General features: G+C 40.2%; 1 non-coding gene across 1 annotated transcript; it reads left to right on the top strand.

Annotated features, from left to right (window-relative positions):
- The first annotated feature begins 8,188 nt into the window (after window positions 1–8,188).
- Window positions 8,189–8,295, top strand: LOC142177735 (small nucleolar RNA R71). Its single transcript, XR_012706294.1, has one exon. It is a non-coding gene; the product is annotated as a small nucleolar RNA R71 (small nucleolar RNA).
- The last annotated feature ends 1,952 nt before the right edge of the window (window positions 8,296–10,247 follow it).

Raw genomic sequence — 10,247 nt, 5'->3', positions numbered from 1 at the left:
GTTACATGATTTGAGTATTTTGGAGGCACACAATTTGCGGTACTCCATTCATCTAGGTGCTGCTAAGATGTATTAGGATTCGAGTCAACACTATTGGTGGAGGAGAATGAAGAAAGACATAGTGGAGTATGTAGCTCGGTGCCTAAATTGTCAGCATGTGAAGTGTGAGCACTAGAGGCCAGGTGGGTTGTTTCAAGGATTTGAGATTCCTTAGTGGAAATGGGAGCGAGTTACCATGGATTACGTTGTTGGGCTCCCCGAACTCAGAAGAAGTTTGACGCAGTATGGGTGATTGTGGATAGGTTGACCAAGTCGACTCATTTCTTTCCGGTGGTGACTACTTATTCTTTAGAGAACTGGCTCAAGTCTATATTCGCGAGATTATTAAACTTCACGGTGTGCCAGTATCCATCATCTCTGACCGGGGAATGCAGTTTACATCGCACTTCTGGAGAGCCGTATAACATGAGTTAGTCACTCAGGTTGAGTTGAGTACAACATTCCACACCCAAATGGACGGACATTCCGAGCACACCATTGAGGTATTGGATGATATGCTTCGTGTCTATATTATGTAGTTCAGAGGTTCTTGGGATCAGTTCTTGCCGCTGGCGTAATTTGCCTACAACAAAAGCTACCAATCGAGTATTCAGGTGGCTCCTTATGAGGCCCTATATGGGAGACGATGTCGTTCCCCAGTAGGGTGGTTTGAGTAGGGAGGGCTAAGTTATGAGTCACAGATTTTATTCGAGATGCCTTGGAGAAGGTCAAGTTTATCCAGGATCGTCTTTGTATAACCCAATTTAGACAGAAGAGCTATGCAGATCGGAAGGTTTACGATATTGCATTCATGGTTGGAGAGCGGGTCTTGCTCCAGGTTTCGCCCATGAATTGTGTTATGAGGTTCGGGAAGAAGGGAAAGTTGAGCCCTAGGTATATCAGACCTTTTGAGATTCTTGAGAGGATTGGTGAGGTAGCCTACAAGCTTGCATTGATACCTAGTCTAGCTGCAGTTCATCCGGTATTCCATGTTTCTATGCTCCGGAATTGTCACGATGATCTGTCCCATGTATTGAGTTTCAGCTCAGTCATATTGGACAAGGATTTGTCTTGTGCTGAGGAGCCGGTGGCCATCTTGTACAGGCAAGTCCGAAAGTTGAGGTCAAAGAGCATTGCTTCAGTGAAGGTTCAGTGGAGGGTTCAACCAATCGAGGAGGCTACTTGGGAGACCGAGCATGATATGTGTAGCCGTTTTCCTCATCTTTTCATCATTTCAGGTATGTCTCTATACTCGTTTTGGGATGGATGTTTGTTTTAAGAGGGGGAGGATGTAACGACCCGAACGGTCATTTTGAGTATTTTAGCCTCGTTCCCTATTTATTGCCTCCTCTATGTTTATTGTGATTTTGTGACTTGTCGGGGTGGTTGGTTTTCGTTTCGGGTGAGTTTCGGAGTGAAATGGGACACTTAGTCCATAAGTTGGAGGCTTAAGTTGAAAGAGTTGATCGGAGTTTGACTTTTGTGTAGACAACTCTGGAATAGATTTTTGATGGTTCTGATAGTTTTGTATGGTGATTTTGGACTTAGGAGCACGCCCGAATATTGATTTGGAGGTTCGTAGGTTGTTTCAACTTGAATTGGCGAAAGTTAGAAAGTTAAAGGTTTGGAAGATTGAGAAGTTTGACGGGGAGTTGACTTTACTGATGTCAGGATTGGATTCCGATTTCGAAAGTTGGAATAGGGCCGTTGTGTCATCTATGACTTGGGTGTAAAATTTGAGGTCAATCGAAGTTGGTTTGGTATGAATCAACAGTAGTTCTAGAAGTTGAATGTTCATAGTTTCAATAGGTTTAGATTGGGTTGTGATTCATAGAATCGATGTTGGTTGATGTGATTTTCGGCCTCGAGTATGTTCGTTATGTGTTTTGAAACTTGTTAGAATATTCGGACGGGGTCCCGGGGGACCCCGGGTGTAAGTCAGATTGAAATCTAATCATTTTTGGACTTGATGGAATGCTGAAGTTGCTGAGGTTCTAGTGCAATCGCACCCGCGCACTTTGGGCCGCAGGTGCGGCACCGCAGAAGCGACTTATGAGCTGCAAAAATGATGGTTGGTGTGGCCAGCTGAGATTGCATGTGCGGTCAGTTATTCGTAGAAGTGGACGCACAGAATCGGCTGACCTCCGCAGAAGCGCAAGTGCAGATGCGCTTAGGGGGTCTGCATGTGCGAGATTTTAGGGGCCTAGGTAAGGGCCGCACCTGCGATGAAAATTCCGCAGGTGCAGAGCCGCAAATGCGGCTAAGGGCTCGCAGATGCGAGATCACTAGGCAGAAAAGGGTGATTCGAGAGTTTTCATTCATTCTTTATCTTTTGAGCTAGAGAGCTCGGTTTGTGGCGCTTGTTAGAGGGATTTTCAAGGAAATCATCGGGGTAAGTGATTCTAACTTGGATTTGGCTATTATACATGAATCCATAGTTGTTTTTGTCATTAATTAGTGTTTTGAGTTGGAAAATTTGGGGAAATTTTGTGAAACTTCATAGACTATATTTTGGGATTTGAAGGTCGATTTGAGATCGTAATCGAGTAACTTTTGTATGGTTTGACTCATTATCGAATGGGTGTTCGAATTTTGTAAATTTGGTAGGGTTCCAAAATGCGGGCCCGAGGTTGACTTTTTGAGTTGACGTTTTGTTTTCTTTAAAGATTGCGACTTTATTGTTCGGAATAGTTTCCTATGGTTTGTATTTATGGTATAAAGTTATTGTGGCTAGATACGAGCCGTTCAGAGTTGCATAATCGCAGAAAAGGCTTACTAGCGGATTGAGTTAGTGTATTTTGAGGTAAGTGTCTTGCCTAACTTTGTGTGAAGAAATTACCCCTTAAGATTGGTGTTGTTTTGCGTTAATTGTGGTACGTGATGGTCGTGTACGCAAGTGACAAGTGGGTACACTTGCTAAATAAGGTAATTGACCAATTAGAGTTATGTAAATTCTTTTCATGCCTTTAATTGAATTGTCATAACATGTATTCTTCATCATCGCTAATCTACTCTTACGTGATTTACTTGACATTGTAAATACTTGTCTCATCTCTTACTTGTTATTTGCCTTTACATGCTTAGTTAAAGTTATTGTTCTCTCATTTCCTTGTTAATTATTTAACTGATGAGTTACCTTACTTGAAATTGTTATTTCTTGTAATATATTATTGTTGAATTATGGTGTGAAGTTATAAAGGACGTGACTCACATTTAGGCAAGGTTGTAAATTATTGAAATACCATTCTTGTTGAGATATTCACTTTCGATTGCTATTGTTGAGACTCTTATACATATTGTGGTTGATCCATGGGCTATTTATTGTGGAAACATTATTGTTGTTGACTTCTTTTGGTAAGTTGTGGTTTGCGCACTTGAGGTGCGATTTATTATATGTTGTGATATTGATACGCATGCGGTGGTTGATAAGTTGGTAATTTACCAACTTATCTCATTTTTAATCTTAGATCTTTGCTATGTTTGATTGATAAAATAGTGAGTTTAATGTCATTTACTTCTATGTTATAGGTTTTATGTGATTTAGAAGTGATCGGGAAGAAACCAAGCGAAAACAAGTCAAAAAGTGGCTCAAAAGCATAAATCTGGAAATTGTCCTCAGGGGTCACAAATGCGAGCAGCACCTCACAATTGTGAAGTTAACTAAGTCAAACAATGTTTGCAAATGCGAAATGATGGCCGCAAATGCGAAGTCAAACCAGATATTCAACTTTCGCAAATGCGAAGTCCTTCATCGCAAATGCGATTATCAATAGAAAAGCCAAGGTTCGCAAATGCGAACATTCCTTCGCAAATGCGAAGATCCCACTTCAGTTCTGGGCACTTATGTAATTTTATTTCTTTTGGCCCCAAACCCTTTAATACACGACCTAGCTCATCTTTTGCCGATCTTTGGTTTATTTTTAGTCTCTTGACTAGAGAAGACAAGTTTTGGAGCTAGGGTTCTTGCACACACACTTGGGTCTTGAAGATTTGCAGCTTTTGCTTGAGAATCTCTTACCCATGTATACTCATTTCTTCATTTCCTTGCTTTGTATTGAATATCTAAGTGTGTAGTATTTCTTCCAACACTTGAATCTTGTTTATGAGAATATTTATATTTAAAGTGTGGAATAAATATCTTGTTGTGCTTATGTATTGAACGATTTTTATTATTATGAAGTGAGTTATTGTTTCTTTAATTATTTTTGTTCTTTAATGGTTCCAAAGGGATTAGCTAACCCTAGCACTCTCCCATTAAACTCGAATTAATTTTGGAAAAGATAATTTGTGGTTGGGAATGATTAATTAACAAGAACTTGAGACGTTAACCCTCATTTTATAGATTCTACCTAGGATAGGATTGAACTACTTGTAGCCATAATTAGGTGTTCTTAACCTCTTAATTGTTTTAGGGATAATTCAATAGGAAGTCTTGTTAGTCTTCGAAAAAAGTTAATATAGAATTATTATCGGGGGATAATTAACATAAACTCACTCATATTTGTAAAATCGTGAAATACATTAGATCGTTACTTGAGTGTAATATCCCAATGCATCCATGCTTGTAGCCATTAATCATTTTACTTGCTTTCTAGGTTAGTTTACATTTTTGAAATTAGTTATAAATATTTTCTCAAAATATTTCTAAGTGTTTGGCTTAGCATAATAAATGATAATTCTCTTACACGCCTAATCGCCTACATATTATTCTCTGTGGGATTCAACCCCGATTCATAGTTGGATACATTATATTGCATGCGACCGTGCCTATTTACTCTTTAGTAGTGAATTTGGACGTCATCAGTGGTATAAGGATTGGGGTTGATACGCATGCGGTGAGATAAGGTGGACTTGATACACGTGTTTCTAGTAGGGGAATTGCTTGAAGCCACGCGGTGTGATAAGGTGGGCTAAAACGCGGGTAGCTATCTCTGAATGTCGTCTTCAGAACATCAGAGTCCTGAATCTTCAACCGGTGATACCCGGACCTCAAATCAATCTTAGAGAACACCCTAGCTCCCTGAAGATGGTCAAATAAGTCACCAATGCACGGCAAAGGATACTTGTTCTTAATTGTAACTTTGTTTAACTGCCTATAGTTGAATGCACATCCGCATAGTACCATCCTTCTTCTTCATAAACAGAACTGATGCACCCGAAGGTGACACACTGGGCCTAATGAACCCCTTATCAAGTAGCTCCTTAACCTGCCCTTTCAATTACTTAAACTTTGCTGGTGCCATACGATACAAAGGAATAAAAATGGGCTGAGTGCCCCGCACCAAGTCAATACCAAAATCAATGTCCATGTTAGGTGGCATGCACAATAGGTCTGCAGGAAACACATCCGGAAAGTCTCGCACACCAAAACATAATCAATAGTAGGAGTATTTGCACTAACATCTCTCACAAAAGCCAAATATACCAAACACCCCTTCCCAACAATCCGTTGAGACTTCAGATATGAAATTAACCTACTGGGAACATAGTCCATAGAACCTCTCCACTCAATCCTAGGTAACCCCGACATTGACAATGTTACGGTCTCAGCGTGACAATCCAGAATAGCATGACATGGGGACAACCAATCCATGCCTAGAATCACGTCAAAATGAACCGTACTAAGCAATATGAGATCAACTCTCGTCTTCAATCCCCCAATGTTGAGCGAGTGGTGAAGTAACTGGTGCGGAGGTCATAACCTGACCCCTCTAATGAACTGGGCCTTCCAAGAGAAAAGGATAATACCTCCTCACATGTCCAAACTCTCCACACTCGAAGAAACTCTGATCCGTCAATGGCGGTGGAGACTGAATCGGACCTCGAGAACCAGAATAACTGTTAGAAGGACATGGTACCGATGAACCCTGAACTGATGGAGCACGAGATGAAATCTTAGCTGGGAGGTCACTAAAAGATGACTGAACCGGACGAGCACCGTAAGGACCATGTCTAGATGATGCACGACGATGAACTAGACGAGCCATCTGAGAGGGCCTATAAGAACCACCCCTACTATGATGGGACAGTCCTCCGGATAAGATACCGCTGAAACCACTTGAACCACGAGGCCTCGTGGCCTCCCTCTCCTCATGCTCCTGACTACAAACCTGCTCTAGGAGCCTAGCAGTATCAACCACCTCATCTAACCTAGCACCTGATATAATCTCCCGAGCCATGACGAAGCGCAGTCCATACTTGAGGCCATCAATGAACCTCATAGTCCTCTCCCTCTCTATGGGAACCAACCAGATCGTGTGCTGAGCCAAATCTAAAAATCTCATCTCATACTTTAAGTAGTGGCATGTCTCCATGACACACAATTAAAAAGCATAAGCTAAAGGAAACTTTCCAGAACATCTAGTCGGGGTCTGAGTCAAAATTGGGCTCCATTCCTCGCCTTCGAACTAATGCGCACATCTATGCAGACAACTTCTTCTCATCCTTTTAGGGTTACACCCCACACTTTTCTTTCTCACTCAGTGCAACCTTCTCTTTCGAGCCCTTCACTTTCCACTCAACACTCGCAACTGCTTTTTCTTTTTGTGCCCCCTTTTCGACATTCATATCAAATGTCACTGTCTCCTCATCCACTCTAAGCATGAGTTTCCTCTCGTGTATATATAGTATAGCTCTACCCGTTGCTAAGAATGGTCTTCCTAAGATGATGGGTACCTCTTTATTTTCCTCCATATTCACCACTATAAAATCTATAGGAAATACGAACTTATCCACCTGAACAAATACATCTTCCACTATCCCCTCAGGTATTAAAGTCATTTGGTCTGCCAGCTGCAAAGATATTGGCACCAACCTTATCTCTCCAATCTCCTTCTCCAGTTTCCTGTAAATAAATAGAGGCATTAAGTTAATTGATGCACCAGAATCACATAAATACTTATCAAAATTTATAGTCCCTAATGAGAAAGGTATAGTAAAACTCCCTGGATCTCTACACTTTTGTGGGAGTTTATTTTGCAATATTGCACTGCAATGCTCTGTAAGCTTGACCACTGAGGTCTCCTCTATTTTCCTATTCTTTGTCAGGATCTCTTTCATAAATTTGGCATAAGAAGGCATTTGTGAGAGCACTTCTGTAAATAGTAAGTTTACATGGACTTGTTTTAGCACATCCAGAAATCTCCCAAACTACTTGTCCAACTTTTATCTATATAGCTTTTTAGGGAAAGGTAAAGTAGGCATATGCTCGCTCTTCTCAGGTTCCTCCCTTCTCGATTTTTCTTCCTTCTTCTCTTCTCAGTTTTCATTGGGCCTTTCTTCTTCTTGTCAACATCATTCTTCAGTTGATCCCTACATTCATTTGCAATTATCACATCTTTTTGGATTGGGTGGGATCCTTCAACACTTTCCCACTTCTCAAGGTCATATCATTCATTGTTTCTTTGGGATTTCTCTCAGTCTCAGCGGGGAGAGTTCCTAGAATCCTCTCAGACAATAGAGTGGCTAGCTTCCCAACATGTCTTTCCAAGTTTCGAAACCAGTACATATTTCTTTAATAGCTGCTCCATGTTCCCGTATAGCTGAGCTATGAGTTTAAAGTCTCTCATCAGTTTTCATAATGAAGGCCTTCATGAGATCTTCTATGCCAGACTGAATAAGCTGTTGAGGCTGAAATTGCTGCCTCTGCTGATTTTGGAATGCTGGAGCTCCTTGTACCTGGGGTCTAGAGTTATTTTCTTGCCATTCATTCGCGGTAACCCCATGTGAACTCCATGAAAAATCAGGGTGCCTCTGACCCATTTCATTAAAATTGTAGTTTCCAATATCATTCACTTCCTCAGTTGAGGCTAGACACTCATGAGTAGGGTGTCTTCTTCCACATATATCACAAGATGCGTAAGTCTCACTCTGTATTGTAGCCAAGGTCAGCTTCCTTATTTCTTTAGCCATAACATCAAGTTGTACTTGCACAGATGTATTAGCATCAACTTCGTGAACACCAGTTGATCTTCTTCTCTCAGTACTCTCAGAGGGCCACTGATTGGCATCTTCAGATAACTCATTAAGAATTGTAATTATCTCATCTGGAATCTTCTTCATCAACGGACCTCCAGCTACATTGTTTAATATTCTATGTGAGGCCGGTGTCAATCCATCCCAAAAGTCATGGAGTTGCATCCAGAGTTCAATTTCACTATGTTGACACTTTCTAACAATCTCTTTAAACCTCTCCCATGCTTCAAAAGCAGTTTCATTCTCTTTCTGGCAGAAGTTATGGATTTCTCTTCTAAACTTGCCTGTCTTAGCTGAGGAGAAATATTTATCAAGGAATTTTCTTGTCATCTCCTCCCATGTTCTAATTGATCCCGTGGGTAAGCTACGAAGCCACTGCTCTGCATCATCATTAAGAGAAAAGGGGAATTCCCCTAGATACACTACATCTTGTGACACACCATTGTATTGAAATGTGTTTATAATCTCCTCAAAGTCCATTAGATGTGTGTTTGGATCTTCGTTTGACTTACCTATGAAGACACAACAATTTTGAAGGGTTTGAAGCAACCCTTGATTCAACTCAAAATTCTTTGCTGTAATTGGAGGTGATCTAACACTTGATAAACCTTGATTGTAGACCGGTCTAGCATAATCGCCACGTGGTCTCCCAAGCATGGGAGCTATATTTCCGAACTGGTCTGCACCCAAGGGTTGATTTTGAGCAATTCTACGACCCCTATCTTCTTCATAGATAATCTGGGCATCTCTAATAGCTACTTTCTCAACATCCCATGCAGCTTGTTCTCTTTGTTGGGCTGTCTCTCTTGCAGCCAAATCCACATTATCCTCACCGTTTCCAGCCATAAGTTCTTTGGTTGAGGATTGCCTAACCTTTTCTGTTGTCTCGGTGAGATTTATTTTCTTCTTTAGATGTCGCAGTTGTTTTTCAATTTCTGGCTCGTATGGTAGCACTTCCTTCGCAGAAGTTCGAGTCATGCACCAATCTAACCTGTAACTTGCGCACAGTCAAAGAACACCAAACGTAAAAAGAGAAAAACAAAATAAAAATAAAAGAAAAATTCCTAAATTAGCACTACAAACTATTTCAAATACTATTTTTTTGCCAATCCCCGGAAACTGCACCAAAATTAGACGAGCGTAAAACATACTTAAATTATGTTCGCTAGTCAAAGATAGTATAGTATAATATCGTATCCATATGGATTGGAGTTAAACAATATTTTTTGTAGTTTCTATCTTGATTGCTATCCAAGAGAATCGACGATTGAGATTTATATGATTAATAACAAAAATTAGCTAAGAATCTAAAGCTATTGAAAAATGACTATCGCAACAAAGGTAAGCAAGGAAGTTATCAGTGGTAGAAAATATGGGTTGATAAGATAGGTGCAAGATAATTATTTGGGATATAACTCTAGATAAATCACTTCTAATGTTTACGTGCGTCTCTCGAATTCACTCAATTATTAGTTCAAGCATTTAGCAGAAACTCCTCTCTCTATTAAGTCTCATCCTCACAAAATGAACCAATTTAAGCACGTGAAGACTTGCAAGAATGCATAATAGATTGGTCTTTAGGAAAACCTCTTTCTATTATTCTTCTAACTAGGTTTAATCAATTATTCAACTAGCCTCTTTTGATTACTTAGAAGAATCTATGAACTCAACCAACAATATAATGCAAAAATATCACAAGTTATGCCTCTCTCGATTACATGAACTAGTGAATATAAATGCAACAATTAAATCATCCAAAACGCTTCAATACATAAAACTAGAGTTATAATCCATAAACAAATATCAATACTCCAAATCCATCAAACTCTAAAGGGAACTACTCCATAGATATGGAGCAATTCATCACAAATATAATTAAAAGATAGGAAAACATAAATTCGATCCAAACTCGGGTCTTAAGTGAGGAAGGAATGATAAAATCCTTGTTCTTTTGCTCCTCCAACTCTTCCTTGGCCTCCTTAGGTCTAAAGTATGTCAAAAGTCCAGAAAATAATATTTTTCCATGTATTTATACCAAGTTGGGTCGGGTCCAGACGAAATCACCTTCTCCTAGCCGAATTAGGATTGTCACTCTGTAAATATTGCACAGGCGCATCGCATGGGGCGACACGCCATGCGGGGAATTAGTGGGAAAATCCAGAGAGTTGGTTCTAATAGGCAGTAGGAATTTGCACAGCTCCGACGTGCCGCACTAGTGCACTTTTCTCAGAGTA

This window comes from Nicotiana tabacum, chromosome 23, assembly GCF_000715075.1.
Source record: "Nicotiana tabacum cultivar K326 chromosome 23, ASM71507v2, whole genome shotgun sequence".
Taxonomy (NCBI): Eukaryota; Viridiplantae; Streptophyta; class Magnoliopsida; order Solanales; family Solanaceae; genus Nicotiana; species Nicotiana tabacum.
This window is presented reverse-complemented; position numbering and strand designations above follow the sequence as displayed.